Source organism: Lepidochelys kempii, chromosome 18 (genome assembly GCF_965140265.1).
Source record: "Lepidochelys kempii isolate rLepKem1 chromosome 18, rLepKem1.hap2, whole genome shotgun sequence".
Taxonomy (NCBI): Eukaryota; Metazoa; Chordata; order Testudines; family Cheloniidae; genus Lepidochelys; species Lepidochelys kempii.
The window spans coordinates 15,022,620-15,043,546 of record NC_133273.1 but is presented as its reverse complement, the minus strand read 5'-3'; the positions used below and the strand labels follow the sequence as shown (position 1 = coordinate 15,043,546).

The following is a 20,927-nucleotide window of genomic DNA, read 5'->3' as shown; positions in this document are numbered from 1 at the left end:
ATATGTTTTTAAATTAAGGTTACCTCAAAACCATATCAACACAACCAAACGTGTTTTTATTGTTCTGATCAACCATGTCAAGCCCACCACAAAATACTTAGCCACTAACACAGCTAGGAAAAAGCCTTATGCTGGAATATGTTATTTGCTATGCCATGTTGTAACATAATGAAGTTTGTGTGTAACATTTTGCAGCAGAAGGAATTTTAAATGGGTGTTGGGAGGAGTAAAAATTACATTACCAAATTACAGATCAAGGGGGAGATTTTCAAAGGGACAATAGGAGCTAGGCACCCAACTCCCATTTAAAGTCAATGGGAGTTGGACACCTAATTGACCTTTTGAAAAAATCTCTCCCCACAAATGCCTACCCCATTTCCAAGTGAAATTGAAATCAAGCCCCACTTTAGTAAGTATTTGTGCTCACTGGAAATTTTCACAATCAGTATCTTTTCCCAACTTGGATTGTCTCCTACTCGTCTTCCCTCTCCCAAGAAATTACATGAAGACCAGGAACATCCTGCTTCAGGGTTTTACCTAACTCTTTCATTAAATGGGGAGGGGGGCTAAATATCTCTTAACTAAATATCTGAGCTAAATCTCACTTGTATGGAAACCTGAACCACAAAAAGAAGGGAAAAAAGTAAGTAAAAAACCAGGCATTGACCACTGCACAGTAGAGGTGTTAAACAAAAAAAAACTTGTACAGAGGAACACATTTTTATTATGAGCCAACTAAACACAATAAACACAGCTGTGTCCAGATGGATCAGACATTTCTCCTGAAATTGTTAAAGGTAACACATACTACTACTATACCTGAAAGGCTGACGCTTGGTCTACACTACAGACTTACGCCGGTATAACTGCGTTGCTCAAAGGCGTGGATTTTCCATACCGCTGAATGACAGTTATACTGAGCAAAATCCTGGTGCAGACAGCACTGTTGAGATGTGCCTCAGGCAGAGTGCCAGCCCAGCTCTAAGTACCAGCAATGCCCCTGAAATAGGACTTAAATAGGTCTTGTGCTGTTATCCTGTATAGGAATGAAGTTGATTCTTCTTGCATATGAAGTACTTCCAAGTCTTTGGATGGCAGGTACTGTGTTAAGAATTGTTGTTTTAAAATTTCTCCTTATATGGACTAATCCCCAGCATGCCTCTGAACAGTCAAGGTGGAGTTGACACGACTGACTTTTCGTAATAGCATGGTTTCCACATTATTCCTTATCCCTGAACACAGAGTAACATCTTACTTCTTAGACCTCTGCCGACAATGAGCAGACATCTTCATTGAACTGTCTGACAACGATGGCTACATCTTTTTCCTGAGAGGTTACAGCTAATTCAGAATCCATCAGTGTGAAGGGGTAATTTAAGTACTTCCCTCTGATGTGTATTGCCTTGCACATGTCTATGCTGAATTACATCCGTCATCGTCTTGCTCAGTTTCCTGGTTTTATTACATCGTTCAAGAATTCCTCACAATCCTCCCTAGTTTTTACCAACCAACTTAACTGGGTCATCAACAAGAAGTTTCCCACCTCACTATTTACTCTCTACCCCAGGTCACTGTTAAACATATTCAACAATTGTCCTGGTACTGATCCTCAGAACACTTAACTATTAACCACTTTACATGCTGAGAATTAGTCATTTATTCCTGCCCTTTGCTTTCTATCGCTTAACTAGTTTTTAATCCATGATTGGCTATGCCTCACCTCTATGTGACCAAGTTTCCTTATTAGCCTCTTGGGGGGGGGGGGTCTTTGATGTATAAAGGGTATTCTGTTAAATCTTGCAAAAAGTTAGAGCAAGACTTGATTTATTATTTAAAAAAGCTGTGCTCATGTGTCCCCATCATACCATATAAATTTAGGCATTTTAGGAAGATGAACAGATACAATTCTGTGTTTTCTAGTTCTAGCATAAGACTCACCAAGATTCCTTCCGAGTAACATTACAACTTCTTTAAAAAGACAAAGCACAAAAATGGCCACTCTCTAAGCCACAGACGTGTTAACTAATCAAACTCTTGGGGCCAAAGATAGCTAGCAATCATAACATGGCAGGATGAGTCAGGATTCCCTGATGTTACTCCTTGCATTGCCACTGACTCAATGTGTGACCTTGGCCAAGTCCCTTAACCTCTTTGTGCCTCAGCTTTCCCATTCGTAAAATGTTTCACAGATATACACGTATATTAGCAGTTTTGTGAGATTTAATACATTTCCTACATTCTTTGAGGTCAGAAAAGAGACACTCAAAAATTAAAAAAAAAGCAGGAGCTTTACTTTTAAGTAGAGCACCTACTTGATTTAGTCCCTTCAGGACTTTCAGATGAATGCCATCTAGCCCAGGTGGATTTGTTGCAGTTTAAATTTCTCAAGTTGTGCTAATAATAAGATCAAATGAGACCAAAAAGACTGAAAATAAGACAACACTTTCATCAGCCTCTGCAAAAGAAATCTGAATTATTAGTTAGGGTAGCAAATAGGAAATCACGCCTACACCTGTGGTTGTAATTGACAAACTGTCAGTCCTCGTTCCCAATTTACACCACACTTCATGTTTCTTTTCCTTTTTGTCACACAGCTTGTTAATTTTTGCAAACAAAAGCAATCATGCTCTTGCCATCCAACCGCCATGTATTAATATCAGATCATTTTAAAAAACATCAATGGCATCTACACAAATGAAAGGAAGACTTGGAATAGAAGTGAAGTCTTACACCAATTGCTCAAGTCCTTTTCTTTCTATCGGCTGTTCAGGGCTGACTCAAAACAAACACTGGTGTTATGCACAGAATTCCAAGACAGTGTTTTCATCTACCATGACAGCTGAGGCTGTGTAGATACCAAATACACAGTAAATGCAGCAAGTATTTCTCTTAATAAACTGCCACAGGAAGGGGGGAAAAAAAAGTATAAAAAAATGCTTCAAGCTGAGGACATACTGATGGATACAGAATCCTTCAGGCATTATGCAGCTCACACAAGCTCATGGATCAGAATTATTGCAGCAACCAGTATCCATCAAAGCCAATTACCCCAGAGACTTTCTGATGCAAGGACTGAGTTCTATAGACACCTTCTGTAACTGTCAAAGACTATACACACTGTAGAGGAAAGGAAGTACTGAGAATCTGTCATAGCCAATTACGGCCAATGTTTTATTAATGTCAGAATACACTTGATCAGTAAACAGTGAAAACCATTTTATAAAAAGGTTACAAAAAACAGAATGCAAAATTGCAGCTAACGATAGCAAGATTTCATTTACAGATACACACTCAGAACATTCACTTGCACACAGTAATACACAAAGCAAATTCTACTGACACTCAGTGACACACATCATGGGTTTTAACCCCTTTTGTCTCCTAATGTGGATTTCAGCTTTTCAGCGCATTTTTTAATCTGTGTCCAGTTAATCTAAGAGAAGGAAACAAGTCAACCTACCAAAATGGAAAACAGGGAATTACATTTAGTGTGGAGGGAGGGGAAAAAGTGAAACAAAATGGAGAAAAGTCCACAGGATGCTTTTTAAAAAATAAAATACTTCTCCACCGTTTGCCTTTAATTACTCAATTCAACTGCTGGTAAAATCCTCCAAGCAAAATATAGGACTATACGAGCACTGAAGTATGGAGATGATCCTCAGGCCCCTAGAGGATCCAGCAAAATTGTATTTGAGCTCAACGAGTAGTTTTATTTTAGATTTCAGTTTTCATTTTATTTTCAACTTACAGGATGCTGTCTGCATTTTAAAAGCAAATAAAATTATATCAAGCACACCAGCTCTGGGCTTTCATGTGATCCTTTAAGTTTAAATCCCTGCTGCTTTTTAACAACTTTTTTGTTTATAACTAGTCACAAAGGTTAATTTTGTAGCATGTGACAAGATCAAACGAGGTCTGTTTTAGTAATGATTTTACTAAAAAACTATATTAATGTGTCAACGTGTAAATTTTAGCCTTCTTGAAAACGAAACATGTATTTTACTGGAAATTGGCATCACTTCCATTATTTCTCTGTTTTTACTTTTATTATTTCAGAGTAAAAGGAAACATTGACTTTCCTAGGTACAATTTTTGTAATAATAATTCTGTATTCAAGATACATCTGCATCTTTCCATTTGCTCTGAAATTAGTCTACACTATTGGTCAGATGGGAAAAGTCTCCAAGTTAGTAAGATTTCCACTAGCAGTTTGTGTTTCTATAGCTTCAGAATGCTGCAATGCATCAACACTTCATTTCAAAAGCTATGACCAAGCCTGCAAGTCTCCATCATGAGATGTTCCAAAGTGCATGAAATTTCAAGGTTAATTAAATCAGAGTTTCTTCTCCCCAACACTTTTTAATGAAGTCACAAGTAAAAAGTACTACTTGGGGGGAAAACAAAACAAAAATACTGTATGTGTTCTCTTAATAGATGCAGTTTAAGCAAAGACATAATAAAATTCAGCTATTTGCCCTCCAGATAGATACGATTAAACATAAATCTGTCAGACCTTTGGCCCTTGAATAGGCCACTTCAATTCCCGTAAATTTGGAACCTATGAGTATTTTATTCTGGATCTAGTGTCTAGTTTTGCCAATCACAGCTGCCCTGTATCGCTGAATTTATTAACCTTAATTTGGGATATTGCAGATCATGTACTGTACGTATTTTATGACCTTAAATCAAACTTTGTACTTTTGGATAAAGCAAGCATTATACCCAGATGTATAAATACTCTCTCTTTAATCTGTGTAGTATAACATTTTAACATTAGCTTTAACAAACAATTTTAAATCTGTAAAAAAAAAACAGTTCTCAACCAATGCATCAGCTGGAGTCTCGCTGCCTTGATGGCTGAGCAGGCCAGCAGGGAGCCCTTCACTGAGTGGGCATGACTTCCCAGAAGAGGTCATTTCAGTCACTGCAAATTAATTGCTCTTGAAATGCTATCTTATAACAAAACTTTAACCTAGCAACATTTTAATAAAAATATAAACTTACTGACTCTTCCAACACCAACCTCTCCCCTCCCAAATACATACTTGGGGTCATAGATAATCCCACACTTTCTCTACTCCCCGGTATTTTAAAAAGTCCCTGCAGGGGAATCTCAAAAGGAAGGATTGCCCTTGTGCTGCAGCTGCAAGCCGTATGCACAGCACAGTTGGGAAGTGGGCACTCTATAGCAGAAACACAGATGCTCCACTGCAAGGGTGTGGAACAGGAAAAAAGAGGGAACAGACGGGGAGTACAGATGCTCAGGAAAAGGTGTCAACAAAGGTGAGAGAGACGGAGGAAAATGCTTGAGCATTGGCCTTGTGGTCTAGCTGGAGTGCTTCAGAGTTGAAGGTCTCAGTCGTATCTTCTAAAAGCTCCATGACTTGGGCCCAGAATAGCTAGGGACGAAGACTCGTCCACCACTACGCTCCTCTGGCACAACGGCATTCTCAACACTAAGTGTTAAAGCGCGTCTGTGCAGAAGACAGAACTGTAGAATTAAACCCACCAGGAACTAGGGACCATCGCAAACCTCACACTTTCTATTCCAAGTCCAAGGTGCATTTCTTTGACCCGCCTTCTTTAACAAAAATACATAGCAACGGTATATTTATCTGAAAAAGATGCGCACTACCAAAACAAGACGCTCCACTGCACAATCCTCTCCCTGGGGAGAGAATGAGAGAACATGTGACAGATGTGAAGTCACATTGCTCATCACCATAGTATCTGAGTGCCTTCCAGTAGCACACTAAGTACAGTATAAAAAACATACTATAGAAGAGAGTTTAGAAACTAACTTCGCCATTCTCTTGCCATTGCTATCCCAGTAAAGTCCAACAGAGCAGACCAGACTTTGCTGTAATCATTTTCTAGGAAAATGCTATAGGCTCAGGGAGTCATATGTAGCCCTTTTAAAGTCTATCTATACTCGGGAAGTTTCCCCCAAAACAGTCTAAGAGTTTTAAAACTGATTCAGCTAAGCTATACTGATTTTAAAAACTGTCTGGAGCCACAGTATAAGTGGCTTGAGTTATTACTGCATGGCCAGGTCTCCAAGCAACGAGAAGGAAGTGGCAGTTCTTTAACTGAGGACAGTGAAAGTGGGATACAATCACTTTAGGGCAGGGGTTCTCAGGACAAATTATTCAGTGGCCTCAGAGTGCAGCCACCAATTCTTGCTGGTGGCCACTTGCACACTTTTTCTTAAAATACTGAATTAGCTTCAGGAAAAAACAAATAAATATGCAAATATACACGTCCAAATCATTGTAATTTATTTAATGCTAGCTAGTAAGTTTGTTGTGAAAAGTGATATTAACTAACATACAAGTATCACTTTTCACAGCAGACTTCCTCAACCCCAGCAAGCCTGGGGACAAATTAAGCTGTAGATGGGGGGGTCGGGGGAGGCTGCAAGGCCAGGGCGATGGGGGTGGGTGGGAGACTGGGGAAGACAGCAGGAGGCCAGAATCTGAAGCCCTGGGGCCGATGGACAGGGATAGAGACTGAAGCCCCATGGTCAGACCCTGGGGCCTGCTACCATGCAGCCAGAGCCCAGGGCTGGAGACTGAAGCCCCACTGCCAGAGCCTGCCACCCCAGGGCTGAAACCCAAAGCCTGAGCCCTACCACTCCTGGGAAGGTGGGGAACTCACCGGCTGCCTGCTCCTCCAGCATTGTGCCCTAGCTGTCTCAAGAGGGGGGCAGGCTCCAACCTCTGTTTGCAGCCCCAGCAGCCAATACCAAGGCGGTGCATCCAGGAGCAACAGGGAGGGGGAGGGGCCAGAGCTTCTTCCCCCCCACACAGATCACAGCCCAGGAGGCTGTGGCCACAAGAAAAGCCCCTGATGGCTGCATGTGGCCACACTGGCCGCATTTGAGAAACACTGCTTTAGGGTTTCCTCCACCACAGAATGATGTGAGAGAAGAAGACTGGCAGGCCTATTTACACAGTTAAAATGGCTTCCATCTACACCATAAAAGCCACCACACTAGAATCCAGTTACAGTCCAGTAATTATGCTACAACTCTGTTCACCCAACAAGGCTGAATGTGGTAGCCTAGCACAGGCAGGAACCGTACATTAACCATTCTGCACATGGACATGAACCTGAATGGAGTCATCCACATTACAAACTATTTACACCTGCTAAAATGGAGTAGCACAGACAAGACCAAAGATATTCATTAGAAGATGAGACAGTAGGAATGACTATTTGAGCATGCAGCATACTGGAGACTTGAGCTACAGGCTATGCAACTGAATTCAACTGTGCAAAAAATCAATGTATCTGAATTTTGATTAGTTTATTAATACTATACCACCTTATCTGAATTCTCAACAGCCACCATTCACTATCCTTACCTTCAGAGGATGGATATGCCAAAAACACAGCATGAATTAACATAGGAAACAGTTGTTTTGTTTAACAAATACTGTTGGCATTACGGTTAGATCTTGTCTAAGACAGTAAAATTAGGAACTGTAATTCACTTCTGACACAGTTCCAAAGGCAGTAGCAATGGTGGAGGCTGTGGTGTAGACAAGACAAGGTAAATTCTATGTACGTAAATAACAAAACTATACATAATATCAGTAACCTCGAGTGTACATATTCAGATCATATGCAAGTGTACTTTACACTGTCTTTACAGATAGACTGTGCAGAGTGCAAATAAGGCATTTTATGTTTTATTGTAGAAATATGAAAGGAATGGCTTTCAGCTGCCAAACTGCAAGCATCACAGAATGGGGGCGGGGGGGGGGAAGAGAGAAAGAAAAAAGAAGCCTTCACATGCATTCCATACATGAAGGGGAACATGTTCAAAGTGTCTTTTTGCAAATATGTCAGACCATGTGTTAAACTGGCTGAAGAATATGAAGACACAAACAAACAAATATACCTTCTACTCAAAGCCTCTGTATGTGTATATTTTAGACATGTACAAATATACATTAACAATAATCTGTCCTGTTGCTATTAGGAAGAAATGTATAGCATGTTGTTTTAATAGCGCTAAATGAAAGAGGATCAATATTATTTTAATTTTTAAAGGTCTGTTTATGAAATGCAATCATCCTCCATTAAAAATGCAAGCTGTGCTTCAGCAAGAGGTTAGCGTAAATGATTCATAGCTTGATATCTCTCCAGTATAATCACCCTCTCCTGGGAGCACCCATCGGATGCTTCATCATACCACTCAAGCTGCTATTATTAAAAAATGCTTCCCTCTGACAAAAAAACCCCCACAAACACATATACACACACACACACCCTTACCTTATCCCATCTACCTAAGCTTCTATTACTGGAGGCTTTCACATTAGATTGAATCATCTGTAGCTAAAATAAAACCATTTAATCATGCTACAGTTCTCTCTTCACTCTCATCTTTTAACGTTTTCAGCAAAGATGTTTTATGCTGCTTTATAAAGGTCAATGCCATATAAAAAATATCAAAAGGTTCAAATTCACTTACCTACCTTTCATATTTCAGTATGGGTGCTGTCTTTCATTGTAATAAAAGGAAATCTACCTTTTCTATCCTGGACTTCAAAAGGTCTTAAAGATTGAAATCTTCAAAGTCAAGGCTACCCAATATTAAATGCAAGACCATTCTATTTAAAAATGCTAATGCAAGTGGCCACTTCAATACAGCACCATCTGGCTACTTATGATGTGAGGTTTTAACTAATAAATTCTTAATTATTAAATGCCGGTGTTAAATTTCTTTCACACAGATAAAACAGCTTTATATTACTACAATTACAGATACTCTGGATATATTAGTTGCAACCAACTTGTATCATAGAAACCCATGTTTTTAGCCTCTGACTCACCAGCTGTTATGTTAAGGTGACAAATATAATGCTTACGCTATTAAAATGTCTAGAACGAAGAGGCCACATGGTCTATTGTATATAGATGCTGCATTTACTGGCCACCAACTACTTCACCTTGCTGGCTACTCAAACATAATATACATAGTAATTTTCTCGCTTGTGCCTGTCACAAAACTATCTTGCCAATATTTTTCATTTTTTGCATTGCTCCCTCAGAATGAGTGTACTGGAATTGAATGTAATTGTACTATACTTCGCTGGTTTCACTCAGTTTTCTCCCCACCAACTTGGTGTATTGATCTAAATGATACTGAAACACATTTAATCAAGGCACCATTGCATATCGTGGTGTCTATTGGTCTCAGATTCCTGAGAGAATGTTTGGTTTTAGCCGTTAATAGATGACAGGGATTTCCTCCTCCCTCCCCACCCCCGCTTTTTCTTGTAAAAAAACCCCAGATACATCGACAGTACTGACAGAATATTTTACAATGGAGTTGCACAGTATGTATGTTAAATCGCTCTGTTTCCCAGAAGATTCATTACAGTTACATTAGAAAGTCAAATCAGGCAATTCTGCAGTCTGGTGAAAGCTAGCATATGAAAGAAGGTTAATACAAAAGAATTTCATTTTAAATGGAGGACATTTAGGACTTTTAAAAGCAACATTATGATAAAAATTTCGGTGTTTTTTTCTGGCTTTAGAGCATGCTTTTCAAGTTTAAATTTCAGTGATGTCTAGGTGATTTTCCAGGAAAAGGAAGGGGTGTTTGAGCTCCAAGGTTTGTCCTCTTAATTATCCTCTTGCTTCTACATGTCTCTAACAATCATATTGCAAACATACTTTCCCCCTCATTTGTGGGTGTATAGTTAATATAAAATTTTACAGTTATCCTGATACAAACAGGAGTATTAGAAATTCAAGATGCATTAATTTATACACACACAATACACTATTTTTAAAAACCTACCCATATAATAACACTTTTGATCCATATTTTAACAATGATTTAAAAAAATAAGCCAAAATTAAAGTTTTCTTCCAGGGGTAACTGTTGCCACTTGCGACAATACACTGCCTAGTTCCTAGTCTTTAATCCACCAATTGCACAGCTAAAACCTGGTAAATAATATTTGTGTTCCCAACCACTCTAATGTTGGAAAAAAAGGTGGCTAACAGGATGCAAACATACACACAGTCGCGCAAAATGTTGATTTACTGTATACAAGCTTCATTACATGAGGCCGTTTCATCTTATTTTGTAGCAATGTTTTACTATAAAATGCTCGCAAAACCCAACAACTACAAGCTACCAGTAACTCAAAAAGTTGTCTTTGGAAGTAGATATAGATGGACATCATGAGCCCTTGTCTATGCTTAATTTAATATAAAGCAAAATGCAGTCAAAAATCTGGTGCATTATTGATCGTTATTACGATAAATTAAATTAAATTTGACATTACACAGGAACCTATTATATATTCTATTTATACCCCATTTTTTCTCCCCTCCTTTTTTAAAATAAACCAAAAAAAGCCAGAGACCTACATTTATTTTTTGTTTTTCACATCCTTCAAAAAAAAACAAAAAACAGATGTACTGCCTGGATAACAGAGATGTGCTCATAAAAAAGCAGTTGCAAACAATGAAAAAACACACCACTGAACTGTACATAGAATGCACAAATGAAAAAAGGGAAGTAGCTGGCTACATGCCCACAGATAGGCATAAATGGATACAAGCCTTTCAAGCACACACACCACTCAAGAATCACAACAACATTTTTTAGCAGACTCAGCAAGATGTCAGAAATCCCAAAAATATAAGTAGCCAGAATATTAGGCAACATGTACCTTAGATTAGAAAAAACTGAAATGGGAAAAATTCACCACTACTTCATCAGCATAAGTGATATATTCCTTTCAGTTTAGATTTTGAATTTTTTAGTCAGTGAATTAAATTGTTTTAAATATTTCACCAGTTTGCTGGACATTCCATAACAGTACTATGGAATACTCCGGTATGATTAATTTTGGGTTAAGCCTACATAATTTGTTTAATTTTTAAGCATCCATTTCAAAATGTGTTATTTGCTTTCCTTTTTCCCCCCCACCAATAACTGATTAACAAGACGAGGGCAACCATCTAATCTTGCTTACTCTGAAAAAATGATGGATGTGTTAGACTCTTATAAAATGTATTCAGTTTTTTTATTCTCCACTCATATACAACTGAGAAAATTAGTTTCAGTCACTGATTTTATGTTATCTTCAAACACAAAAATCCCTTCAAGATACAAGTTAATTGTTTTTTAAAGGCACCTATCAGTGTTGTCTTGAAGTCTATAAAAATTAACGTTCAGAAAGTTTGCTGCCCGAGCACGGGGCCAGGCACAACTCCACAGTGGTGGCTCCTGTACTGTGAAGCAAGTGTGGGCAGGTTTGCTTGCCAACCACCCCCACCTTGTAGGACCCAACACATACACCCCCAGTCTCATATCTCAGAGCTCACCAAACATTTTTAGGGGGTTCTGAGGCCCACTACTGCCCTAAAGTTATCCATTCCTGACCTAGATATTAAAAGTGGTCAAGGCAGATCTTTGTCTTATTACTGGACCCTGTGCTAGAAAGCGTCCTAAATTTGCACAACCTGATGGGCAGCTGCCAGTGAAACCTGCAAAACCCAGAAAGAATGTAAAGGAGGAGAGACATGTTGGCTGTTTCTCAAACCTCTTCAGTTTGCCACATGATCTAACATGAGGCAAGGGGACTGGCATTTAGAATTGGGCAGATGCATGTGGCCTAAAGCACAAAATGGCTGCCAGGCAAAGGTCCCTTTCCCATCCATTGAGTTCCGAGCTAATAGTATTCTGGTCTACAAACAGCAGGCGAAGTGAACAGGTCAAGTTACTGGACTGGCTCAGAAGAGTAGGATCTGAGGCATATCAACAGAGTGAATGTTTATCTTATAGTGGGAATTAACTTCAGCGGTTTAAGTTAATTTGTACCTGTAACCACACACATGCACAAAGAGTGACAAAAGCCATCATATTTACCATTTAAAATCAGAAGAGATTTTTGTATCCTTTCTCCCTCAAAAATCAGAAGTAGTACGAGAGGGGTACAGTCGAACAGTGGTCAAAATCAGGCTTCTAATTTCATCTATAACCATACAGTCACTAGAGTGGCTTCACTATAAGCCTTGATACAAATTCTTGCATGAATGAGGAAAATGGCACTATACATTGGCTATAATAAATCCAACACAATCAAAATGAGAACCATATTTCCCTTTAACTTTTCATATCCTAGCTCAGGAGCTGTAAAAAAGTTATTAAAATTAATGCAACAAACTACCACAATCCTGTCCTTTTTATTACTGGTAATATTCTTTCTAAAATATTAGTCTGCTTGGCTGCACCAGTAGGTCTTGTTGAAAGTTCTTTTTGAAAATCAGGCTCTCCTTAGCATAAAGACGAAAACATGCAGTCATGTTATCTTGACATGGTAAGAAAAAAAATCACTTTAGTTTAGAGTCCCTCATTAAAAAGAAGCCATTTATTTTTCTTCTCTGCTTTCAACTGTGGTCATGAAAGTGAGAAATTAATGAAGGCTTTTGCCCTTCAGAACATTTTTTTTTAAAAAGTCAAACTTGGCAAGTGACCCAAGTAACCACTTTTCTATCCTAGTTAAATAGAATTAGTAGGTTAAAATAAACTGGTCTCGTATGAACATCCCCGGAAATCAAACTCGTGCTCATTTTCCCTTTGTTTGCTGAATAAATACTGCAATAAAAGAAAAGTACACCCAAGAAATAAACTGGTGGCATTTCTCACCCTTCTCCGCACACTGAGTGAATTGAATGATTATCCGAAACATCACACACCATCAAGAGCCATTAGGCTAAAAATGAAATCAAGGCACCACACATTGCAGATGTTTTTATAGCATAATCAAGAGACACAGCAAGTTGGAAACAGCAAAGGGGATTTTCTATTATATTATAATATAGTTTGTCAAAACACTCTTTATGCAGGTTAACTGTTTGTTCAAACATTTATTATTGTTTCTCCTGCTTTGAAGAGGAAGAGCAGGTATTCCATTCAACAAACTGAAGTGGCATCAATTTCCCCTAGAGCCACTGTGTCCTTTTCTTTTATCCTTCTTTTTTTAATGTATTTAAAGTGTTTAACTGCAATTTCAATGTTTCCTACAGCAACAGTACAATATGGGCCAGGCCACACATTTCAAACCATGCTAGAAACAACTTTGTTCAATCATGGTTGCTGATGGTTCCACTGCTGTTACACTGTGTTTATACAGAACCGTTAAGTCATAAGTTCTAAGTACTTTATGAACATGAATTAAGTCTTGGTTCTTCTACAAGACAGACAAGTACTCCCATTTTACAGCTGAATAAACCAAAGCACAGAGATGAAGCCCAAGGTTACACGTCAAGGAGATGGCAAACCCAGGATTATTATAACTATATTATATAATATTATAACCTAACTCTCTGGTCTGGTCAAGGGCTCTCAACCTGCAGATCAGAACCCAGAAGACTTCAGGAGAATCACGACCACCTTCCTTTATTCTTCTTCCCCTTTTGTTTTTTAAAAGATGTGTTCCTAGCCCTTCAGATTACAGAAATAGCCTCAAAAATGTGAACCAATGCTATGTCTGCCTGAATCTGCAAAAAGCCTGAAACAATAGCTAAAAGAGGTGTGAACTGCTCACTCATTTCAATCAAGGCCCTGTGTATTCTATGGCCATAAAATCTGGCATTTTCCCCTCCATGATGCTATGAATTCCATTTTGTCATGGAATTTGCTATTTTTATACCTCCAGACATGCAAGTACCTCTCACTGTCCCTGCCCTCTTGGGACCTGCCAGTAATGGCTTCTTGCTCTTCAGCTTTCCTTTAAAGAGGACCATAAGGTCCCGGCTTGTCTCCAGGCAGTGAAGGATCCACTGCAACACCCAGAGTTTTTTTTCCAGGCAGGTTCTCCCCCCAAGCCCCGCCAAAACGTAGGCAACACACCAACACAGTCCCTCAGCCCACCCAGGGCTACAGCTCTCCTGGGTTTTTCCCCTTTGCCCCTCTCAATCTCTCCCACATGATTCTACTTTGCTCTTTTGACTGAGCACTGCCTCCCAGGGCTTTTTTCCTAGATGCCCTTTTTCCTCAGCAGGTTCCCACTGCATCCCCTCCCAGGGGACTTCCTGCTGCTCCTGCCTCTTCCTTTACTGACAGCCCAGCTCTTTATAGCCACAGGTGTTGCCCCACCCCCCCTCATTGACCCAACTGGAAGCACCTGTTTTAGCACAAGGGACCTGAACCTGTTTCATTTAAAGGGGCCATCCAACCTGTGACAGGGAGGCTAACTGGATTATAGTGCATATTCCCTGTATTGATCAATGGCAATTGGAAACTAGAGTCCCAACCGCCCTCCCCACTCTCCCCTGCACAAACCGACTTTCTCTGTGGTGCATTAATACCAAAAGACACACCAAAATCCTTACCCACCACCATTGTACTTCAATATAGTTGTCACAGTTGCTGGTGAAGGACTCTCAAAGCACGCACACAGTTATTAAAAGAAGGAACCCTACTGGAGACCAGCCATCCACCTTCATGAAAAAACTCATTGAACTCATGCAAAAGCTTATGGGTACATAAAATCAGAAGTTGTCTTAATAGCACAATTGGCAACATGAAAGCCCTCCAAGCATTATATTTGTTGTCACTGCTAAAGATGACCAACTTCATTAGAACTTTGAAACACTGACGGTGTCCTGTGTCTCCAGTGTCTATGCTACGTTGACATCCACTTCTGTTGGTCAAGTCAAAACAATTTCTCTCTCCAACTAAGCAGTCAGCTGATGAATTCATGACAAAGTTACAAATATTCAGGAGAATCATTACTTTTTAAGGTAAGTGGATGAAACTACAGGTGTCTTCTTCTGTTCAACTTTTAACCTTTGTCCAGGATGAGTAGGAAGGATCCCTATAAGACACCCACCTGTTCTGCTGTCCACTGACAAGGTGTGCTAGAGTAAAAAAAGTTTTCAAACACTTCATTCAGGCAGCTGAGTTGGACTGGCTCTGCTGTAATTCCACTCAGGGTGCCTGGGTTATGGACACAAAAACCCTGGCATTGTGACTAGAATCCAGTCTACTGCACCCCTGGCATTTGGGCACATTGTTCAATTCACTGGGAAGCTCTGGAAGCAAACGGCATGGCAGAAGAACTCAAAAATGTACTGTTAAGGCTGTAAAAGTTGTGTACAATATTAAAGCTAAGCCCAATGCACACCTCTTAATTATGTGCAGAAATGGGCACTCACTGGCAGCTCCTCTTTCACCCTGAATTTCATTGGCTTTCACTGATAAAGTATTGAATGACATTTCTGAGCTCAGAGAACACAACAGTTTCCTTTCTGAATACCTCACTGATTGGCACTGGCTTGCACTTAATGCTTCTCTTCACGCAGAGAGCATGCCATGAGTTCTGAACATGGGGGCTGAGAACAAGAGTCAGAAAAGCATGATCACACTGCACTTCCCATATTGTTAATGGGAGGAGATTCCCTCTGGAGGAATAGGAAGCCTTGAGAAAAGAGAGCCAACTTTCACTCTGGTTCCTAGACCAAACTCCTGTTCCTTGTTAACTGGTAATTTTAGTGACAAGTCTGGCATCTGTTCATATTTTACAGAATACATCTTCTACATTGTACAAATCTATAGCCCTTTCTACATATTTTCAGGAGAAATAAGAAGGCAGCAGAAAATATAAGCTTTCTGCAGGACAAAAGAAGCTATCAATCACAGTGGCCACCAAGAAATGCAACTTTCACTGTGCTCGACCACAACTCTCTGCAAAAGTGCTCAAAAGTGACATTGTGACCTTAACCCTAGCTCTAACTTCAGAAAGACCTCATATACTCCTTTGTTAATTCTCTGAAGCACCCTGGACAACACAGAGAGAGAGACAAAATCACAATGAACAAGAGGAACCAACACATTCTTCCAAGAACCCATCTCCTCCTCCTTAAGTCAACTTTCACATTTGCTCTTCTGATCATTTTTTTCTTCCATCCAGAAGTGGGCTGCATATTCACACTATACCCTAGTGGGGAGGCTCCAGATCTATCAAAGCCATCTAAATGCAGAAGATGATGTCTTGGGAAGCCTCAGAAAAAAGTCAAAGGGCATTAATACTGGCCTCCTCCAAAAAGAAGTTGCTATTCCACTGAGGTAGGGGAATGGAGGAGCATGAAGACATCACTGCAAAGCCAACAGCCTATGCAACCCAGTTTGGAAAAAAATGCATGCTTTTTTTGGGATAACACCATGAGAAAGTAGCAAAAGGATACACTGCACTCTTAGTCTTCATGGAACCAGACTGACCAAGGAGGTTTTGATATACACAGTATTCTGTATGGTAACATACCCTACTTGCTGGAAGTCAAGACATACTGTGCCATGGGATGGTTCTCCATCCCAGTTACTCACTGAGTGTAACTCATAAGAGAATATAGGCTACTTCAGATCAGCAAGATGACAACTTGTTTATGCATTTTAAAAGCGCTTATCAGCATTTCTAGCATGACACAAAGAGGCACTATTCACACTGTTTCAGCCCAGGTTGCACCTTCTGATTAGTGCATTCTCTGCCTCCCCCCACCCTCCCTAAGGAGCAAGTGTACACACAACATACACCCTAGCACTCTAGAACTTTGGTCTGAGAATTAATTTTAAAAAGTTCAAGTAAACCTCAGAGTGGTAGAAAAAGAAGCTTTCTGAAAATGATTTAAGCATCATCCAACAACTTTATCTAAGTTTCTTCAGGCAGGGTAATTCTCCTTAAGTTTGCGTGTCCCTATGGCAGTTTTCAAGACTCATTACAGATCTTCCTATTAAAAAATCGTGACTATTTTGGCTCCCCTGCCCACACACACCCCGGTCATTCTTTTCGGGACATTTCTTTTTTGCCCATTTTCCCGGGACATTGGCCCCCAGATCCATTTTCATTATTCGTATAACATTTGTACAGCATCCTAAATACCTGTCAAGTGTACTGTATAAACTGATAGATAAATGAGTCACAAGAGCTTCAGTAGTGCAGCTCTGCAAAGTGACTGACGCAAACATACATTCAATAGTACATCATGGGATATGCCAACGTGGGCTTTGATGGAAGCAAATCTTAAAAAGGAGTCAGCCTAAGGACCTCCCCTTCTTGATTTTCCGGCCCCTCAATCCCTCTAAGAACACTATACTACACATGGTCAATTTGACCCCTCCCCTCAATTGTCCCTGGCATTACTCAAAACCTCAGTCTGCATTGGTGGCAATGAAGTCATAAAATTGCTTTTTAAAACAAGTAGTTTAACAAACTGACATACAGTGAAATTCTATACCCTATTAAGGTTACAAAATCTCTAACACAGCCATTGCAGAGAAGCATGCAAAGAAAGCTTTGGTTATGGTGAACAAGATATTGCAAGATATTTAATCACATTTCTATTTTAGTATATATCCTTTTATCCCAGACACACTTTATAGTTTCAATCCTTTTGTTTTAAATGCTCAGCCTAAGGTATCAGCCCAAATTAAATTAAAATTACATCAGAATTTTTTTTTTAAAACTGGTAAAAACCAACCCTTGAACATCCATTTCTCACCTTTTGAAACGAAGACTAAAAGGTCAATCTTCTTTCCTGTGAACCTCTTATCTTTCTCAAGGATCTAAAAGTGCACCTGCCTAGCCCTTTTTTAATCCCACCAGCAGACTTAAATATCAAACAGTGAAGAGCTTTGTTCATCAGTTTAAGATATTAGATTAAATAAAGAGTTAAAACTCTTAAACTGTCACTACCTTTTGACATCTCAGTTTAAAGAAAGATCTACAAGTAAAACAGTTCTCTCAGCTAAGTAGTTTAATTCACAAAGAATATTCTGCCCTTTGAAAAGATACTAAATCTTTTCTTAACTAGTCTCCTCAAAAGAAACCAGTTAACTGAATGTAACTTGGCATTTTTCTCAATCTCACTGAGAATGGGAGGCTGGTGCAAAAGAGAGGAAGGCGGCAACACAAACATACTAATATTTCTAGTACTAACAAGGGCATAAAGGCAAAATCAATATTTAAATTGCTATTTATATTCCCATTCTCAAGGAACCAGCATTAGTGTGAGTTTATCTGGAAAAAAAATGATATGTAATTAACTTTGAGTTTATCATGTGGTAAGTTTTCAGCACAGCAACTGGATACTGGTTAGCTTAATTCCCATTACGTGATTGCCTTTTTGAGGGAAAGCAGCAGCAACGCAAGTTTAACTTGTGTCACAACCTAACATAATTTATCTTCCTAAATAAAAAAATCCTTTCCTGGAAAGTTGTAAGTGGCTCCTTTGGAATTCGCACACTTCCCTGGACTCCGTACATTTTAAAAAATAGTGTTTACATGAAGGACCACAATCAAGAGAGCAGCTGCAGTCCAGCAAGTAAACCATTTTTTAAATGAAAATAAAGGCCCATCAATTGGCTCAATAGCAAAAATAGCTCTTAAAACTGCACTAAAATACAAATCCTCTTACTGACAGAGTAAAATCATACATCAACTCCACTACCTAGAAAGTACTAAATATGTTCAGACAAGAAGGTTTAATCTTTCATTCAAAAGTGGCTAGTCATTCTATCAAAAGACCAATGATGTCTTTGTTAGTAAACAATTTAAAACCAACTTTAAAAAATAGGCGCTGAAATCTATAATTACAGGGGAGATTGATTAGTTGATTACACTATCTTCATACGCACACGTCCATTTTCTGGATATATGATTTTGAAGAAGGCATTCTGAAAAACACGTAATGCCCCCTGGTGCATCATAAAAGAAAAAGAATGCACCTTGTGTGTCATCAAAGGGTTTCCTGCAACACTTAAATGCCCGATTTGATTAATGGTCTCCTGAAAATGCTCACTTTATTGTTTAATTACCAAAAGTGTAAATGATCAATTACTTTCTCGTCACCAATGCCTCCAATATCTACTCACTGAATACTTCACAATCAAGCAAGAGAGATGCCAAACTCTTAAGCATCAAACGCCTGCAACATTACGACCTGATTTTTTTTTTTTTTTTTTTTTTACAAGGAAGTGTTTCAATAATCCCAGAAGAGCTGATCTATTTGCGTGGCAGATATGCACCAACAAAAATGGTTATTTGTGGGCACTAGTTAAGAATCTGCAATCCACTAAACTGATACAAAAAGTATTAAAATACACTACTTTGGAATGCTGCACTCACTGCTGCCTTAAAAGGCAGGTGACATACTTCACATTATTTGCTTTCTCTTAATTTCTCATTTTGCACAGCACCTTAAAAACAAATCAAGTAAAATTGTGATCAACTTCCAGATTCAACCCAAGTTTAATCTGTTCTATTACAGATTATGATTTGGTACACAATATATGTATAAGATAACATGTCTGCAGTAGTACATAATTTTTAGTTGTATTGTTAAATTTTGTTTTGTTTATTTACCTTTAGTGAATAGCTAATCTGGGGCAAAGAAAATATTTATTAAAAAGATGATAGGCCTCAAATATGCTCCAATGACATCCAACAGACCCTCTAGTCAAGTCAGAGAAGACCAGGTTTGACACCCATTTTCTTTATGCAATAAAGTAAGCAGGAACAAGCTTTTCAAACTTACTTTCTGTATCACAAACAACAACAAAGGAGGGCACAGGCACAATGCCTTAACAGAACCACTTTTAGAACAGGCAATAAAAACTAAGCTAACAGGGTCAATATCCTCAATGAAGAGCAAATCTGCTTGTTAGGAAGATAGTTGTGAAAAATAAAACAGGAAGCTTCTCTTGTAAGATCCAGAGCTATTATTTTACAAACAAACATTTTAGATAGTAGGGGGTTGTGTTGACATGGAAAATTTTACTGATATAACCATTGTAAATTTAAATTCACAACCTATCTTGTACTGGTAGAACTTCCCTGTATAGACAAACCTCTAGGACTAAGCTTTTCAAAGACACTTCAGGGATTTGGAGGACCAATCTCCACTAAGATTAATAGGAACCGTGCATCCGAATCTCGTAGGTAATTTGGAAAGTCTTGGACTAAATATATTGACAAATATTCTGTCTTTTTCCAGGGGAAGGGAAAAGAAAAGTTATAGACTAAATGGCTGATTTAAAAGGTAGTTAGATCCTATGAGGTCCTCCAACGACACCAGGGTTAAAGAAACAAAGATGACTCAGTCTAATTCTTCAGACCTCAGGAGTCCTTTAGGTGTCTACCTGTCAGAAGAAAAGTTGTAAGAAAAAAACAGAAAAACAAAAAGATAGGTAGATACCTACAGGAAAATGTTGAAATTGAGAGAAAAGATATTGAGCCTTCTAAAATTAGGCTAACACAGGTAAGTGATATTTTTACATTCTGTTCATTGTAAACAATTGTTCCAAGGCTTCTGAATCTTTCATTCTCAGCTGCAGTAGATTAAATGGATTGCTCTCTACTAAATACCCACCACATATTTAAAAATAAGATTATACTTTTAATACCAGTCTAATTTTTGCAGTTGATGCCATTCATTGCTTAGTGTCTCTTTGTTCAGCTTGAAAAATGAGACAAGGCTGGCCAATTTCCTCTCCAGATGCTAGCAAGATGCTGTAATGTTTGGGTACCAAGTACTGCAGGAGAATGATTAAAGTTTAATAAAAACTTGCCTTCACTCACTTTGTTAGTATTGGGTCTGTCCATTGCAGGCAGAGTCCCACTGTGTTACATCTTATTTTTCCTGCCATGAATAAAGACCATAGGATTTGGTTCACTACGTTTTGAGATAAACAAATCCTGATCTGGCATTATTCTTTAAAGCCCACTTCCACTACCATGCAATATTGTCTTTCGTTTTCAGTTTGATTAGGGCTTGATTTGTTAGGTGGCAGAAAATTTTGGCATCTTGAAACTTAACAGGGGTAGGGGGACCACACCAATGAGCCCAAGCTGAGAGTACAAATCAATTTACCTACTGCTAAATACACTCAAATC

The 20,927-nt window shown here is 38.9% G+C and overlaps 1 protein-coding gene across 4 annotated transcripts in view; it reads right to left on the bottom strand.

The window, feature by feature from the left end:
* The window catches only part of RERE (arginine-glutamic acid dipeptide repeats), a 402,477-nt gene that overhangs the window by 354,172 nt on the left and 27,378 nt on the right, over positions 1–20,927 (bottom strand). The window contains exon 1 of one of the 4 annotated variants that reach the window (XM_073316835.1): positions 820–1,788. The exons of the other annotated variants lie outside the window; for them this stretch is intronic. The gene's annotated coding sequence lies outside the window, so the exon portion shown is untranslated. Of the gene's footprint in view, positions 1–819; positions 1,789–20,927 lie in introns of those variants that run through there. 4 annotated transcript variants of the gene reach the window in all.